Raw genomic sequence first — 4,607 nt, 5'->3', positions numbered from 1 at the left:
GGGCGGGGCCACAGCAAGGGGCGGGGCCACCGGGAGGGGCGGGCCCACGGCGGGGGCAGGGCCACAGCAAGGGGCGGAGCCTCTCTCCTCAGGGAGGCTGACTTGGCGTCGTCCCGGGCTGCTGGAAGGAAGAACCAATTTCGGGATTTCCAGCGTCTCGCCAGCACCTTCGTGACCACGTCTCCACCCTTCCTGACCAGATACGAGCACGGAGGGCACCGTGGGCTATGGAGACCTAACCCCGGTAAGTGGGAATCCGGCGGAGTCCTCCAGCTCTGAGTCAGGTACCCTGTTTCCACTTCCCGCAGACTGTCTGACCCTGGGCCTCAGTTTCCCCTCCGGCCACACATACCTCATAGCGCTTGTCGTAGTGATTAAATACGTAAAACATGATCTCACAGGTGAAAAAAAGGGTGACGCATAAATGTTAATTTCCTCTGAGAAGACAGAAATGGGGGCCCCCCATCCAGTGGTGGAGCTGGGCCTGCTCGCATGAGGAAGGCAGCCCCAAGCTCTCAAGTGCTCACCGACGAGTTTTCTTTGCTATTCGTTGGAGGTTGTACGTCTGAGTTTACGGCGAAGCCCCTTAGAAGGTGCAGTTATTTGCGAAATTAATTTTGAGCACTTGTACTTGTCGCCAAGGATAATAGAAATGCGGAGGTCGTTGGTTTGTTTGTTTGTTTTCCTCTCGTGCCGTTTTGGGGGCAGTTTGCAATGGATGAGCGTTTTATTCAAAAAGAGTGCAGTTACTTTTCTCTCGTCTGCAAACTGCAGAGGTCGCAAAAAGGAACTCCAGCCGGGGGTGCCAACGTCACAGAACCCTTGCTCTAGAATTCTACACCCACCAAGCTCATCTCATGACTTTCCCTTACCAGCTGTGCAAGGGAGCGTAGACGAGGTCCCGAACTGGGCCCGGGACCCCGTCCAAGATATTTCCAATATTCGGTATGACATAGTGTGAGTGGGGTGTTTTATTTCCGCCCAGAACGTGGAAGAGAGAAATTCCTGACCACGTAGTTCTGTCCTGACCTCCTGAAATTTACCTGGCTCATGCCTTTCTTTCCTTCCCCACGGGGGTGGGAAGGAAAAGACTTGTCTCATTTTATCACCTTCGCCTGGCCAAGGTTGGGCATGTTTCTGCACTAACAATGGCAGTCCTCTCTGTCTTTCGAGGACTTGGGGCATCTTGTGCGTCTGATGTTAAGCGTACTTTGAACTTAAATTGTAATGGAGCGAAGCAACAACACCCAGCTCACAGAGAAGCCGCCTCGCACACCTGAAATGCAGGCTGTGGATCAGGACCCAGGTGTGCATGACAGCGCAATTTGTCCAGCTGTAACAACAATTGCCATTTCTAGAGTCAAGTACAAACGGCTGGAAAAAGAGGTGGAATTCAGTTAAAGGGTTACCTGCTCTTGTGTTGGACTGAATAGATCTTGTCCTCAAAATAACTGCAGAGTCGGATTTGAATTGCTTTTTATGTTTGGCTTTGTTTACATTTGTGTGTGTGTGTGTGCGTGTTTTCCGAGTACTGCTTTCAAAGGATAATTTATATATGTAATCTCATCTTTAACAAAACTGGCTGATCACCCAATTAAAACAAACATTTCAAAAATAGGTAAAGTGAAAAATCGGTTGTTTTCATTACTACCTCGGATTGTTTCGGGGAATTACACCCATGACGTCTTTTAGATGGACTTACTCATTCCAGGTGGAGAAACTTTCTCCAGCTGTAGCTTGGGAGCCCACAAATGCTCCAGTTCTAAGGGACCTTCTGTTTTTTTAGGAGATGTTTTCTCTGACATAGTTTTTAAGTCTGTAATATGTTCACAAATATATTTTAAAACTAAAGTTGTATGAATAGATTAAGCCTCTAATGTGTCTTAGTTTCCGTTTCTTTGCTTGCTTTTCCAGATTCCTTTCAATAGAGAAAAACTCTGTTCAAGTTAAAGACTATCCTTGCAGACTTAAGAAATATATAACTGTTAAATCTGTTGTTTTTAAAAAAAACTGTACCCAATATCTCATCGTCCTTTTAATTTGCTTTTTTCACTGAATGATGTATGTGGGAGTCCTTTCCATGACAACATAGAAGGCTTACCTCCTTTCAAAAAACAGTAGATTGAGTTTTGTGGTATAAATAGAACATAGGTTATCAGCTCATTTTCTTATTGATGGACATTTATGATGTCTTAAACTTTTTTTCTGCCGTGATTATGCAATGAAAATCCTTGTCTGTGCCATTTTGCATTTGTGACAAGTATCTTTCTTGGGTAAGGTACCTAGCAGTGAAATTTCTGGGTTGAAGGATATGCATATTTTAAATTTTAATAGAAACTGCCAAACTTATCTCTAAGAATGTTGTACCAGTTTACACTCGCCTCGAAGACTTGTTTCTGCACACATGAGCCAGTGCGTGCTATTAATTACTACTTTAATATTTTTATAAACTGACGAGTGAAACTGATACCTCATTGTTCTTTTAACGTGCCTTTTAATTTGGTTGCTAATGAGATTGAGCAACTCTGCATTTGCCAAGATCACTTTGAAAGTGAATTTTCAAATTCTATTTTATTTTAGCGAGTGAGGGCACGTCCTTAGTATGAAAAGCCAAATCATGTTAAAAGGGTTATAGTGAAAAAAATATCAGCCTCTGCTCTCCTCTTTTTTTCTGTTGTTTTCTTCCCAGAGACTTAACCTTCCGAATTTTATGATTGTTTCTGCTGGTTTTTGCTTTCAGATTTCTGAATAATGTGCATGCGTTGCTATCTTTCGATTCATTTTTATGGGTTCTCTGAAGACTTCGGGGACAACAACAGGAAGTTGTCTAAATTTCTCTTTCTTCGCTTAGCCGTAGACTCTAATATAGTAGGGGATGATGGTTACAGCTAGACAATCATGTTTTCATGGTGGAATGGTTGATGGTTTGCGTGTAGAAGTTATTTATAGAGAAAAGCTCTTTAAAGGGAAGCGACTCAGATGGCATGTAGGTAAATTTTGCCTTTCTCTCTTTTCTTTATTTTCCTGCTTGGGACACAGTGTGATGGCTGGTGCTTGAGTAGTTCTTTTGTGACCATGAAACTGGAAGATCGAATTGTCACATTAAAGATGATGGAGCAGAAAAACACAAGAAATCTGGGTTTTGCTTTCCGTGGACTTTGTCCACTTTGACTCTCACACTCTGCTAATCATTTATTTATTTTTTTCCACCCGCATTTTGATTCCATGTATTATGCTCACATTTGCAGATGCTTTGTAGTTTCATGGAAAATGGAGATTTTGGTCCCGTTTAATTTTTTTTAATGTAGTTTCGTGATTATTTTTGAGAGGCTAAAAGACAAAATGCCCTTTACCTTAAAACTGGAATTTTTGTATATTTTTAATGTTCTTACGCTTTTTAAAAAATTGCGTTCCATAAAGGTTAGATCTTTTTATAGTCCCAGTAGGTGTGTATCGACATGTCTGTCTTAATGCTGTCACCATAAAATATCATTTAAAAAAAGTTTGCCAATTTGATAGGCTAAGATGGCATTTAAAAAAGTTGATTACTAGGGAGATTTAGACATTTTAAAAATCTTGTTATTAGTCTTATATTTCTTTCATGAATTTTATTTTTATCTCATTTGCCCATTTTTTTAAACTTCATTTTTATCTTTAATATTTTCTCACTGGTTTTTAAGACCTATTTATATACTGCTGCCATAATTTTTTTTAATTTAATTTTTTACAGATATTTCTCTCTAATTTTTTTACTTGTGTTTTCATTTTGTCTGCTTATTATTTAGGGTTTTTACTTTTTGGTTTAGAAGATATTTTTCTCATTCAGAGAGCTTTAAGATATTTATCTATGTTTTCTTCTAATTGTCTTTATATTTAATTCTTTCATAGACCCAGAATTTATTTTGATGTGTCTGTCCTAAGATTTCATTGATTTTTCAAATAGTTAAACATTTTGCCACATCTTTTATTGACTAATAAAAGCTTCCTTCTACGTTACCTTGTGGTGCCCCCTTTAACAGTTAGCAAATTCTTGCTTATTTTTTGACTGCCAGTTCAGTTTCACTGAGCTGTCTCTCGGTTGTTTGGATGACGTTCTGGTTACTAACTTACCAGAGCTTTATGTGATATTTTAGTATCTATTAGTGCAAGTGAATACGTCATTAACTACCCCCCCCAAGCTATTTCTTTCCTGTTTGTTCCTAGAACTTAATTTTGGCAGATATTCAAAATATCTAAATGAAATTATCTAAATGATTTAGATTACCTTAATCTTATTCTTTTTATGAAACATTAACATATGGGGAAAATTCTGTCTTCTCATCTAAAATCGTTATTTACTCAAATTTTAACCTATTACCAATGTTTTAGTTTCCTTTTATATAGAGTCCTTGTATATCTTTTTAGCCTTTTTTTTTGTAGGTAGTTGATATTTTTTGCTTACTTCTGTAAATGTAATTTTACTTCCCTTATATCTTTTAAATGATTATTGACGGCATATAGGAAATCTGTTTTTTTTAACACATTTTTACATTGCATGTGGCCACTGACAACTCAAAGTCTAAGAGCTTTTAAATTGATTCTCTGGTGTTTGCTGGACTCTAATTAGA

Source organism: Pteropus alecto, unplaced genomic scaffold, assembly GCF_000325575.1.
Source record: "Pteropus alecto unplaced genomic scaffold, ASM32557v1 scaffold60, whole genome shotgun sequence".
NCBI lineage: Eukaryota > Metazoa > Chordata > Mammalia > Chiroptera > Pteropodidae > Pteropus > Pteropus alecto.
This window is presented reverse-complemented; position numbering follows the sequence as displayed.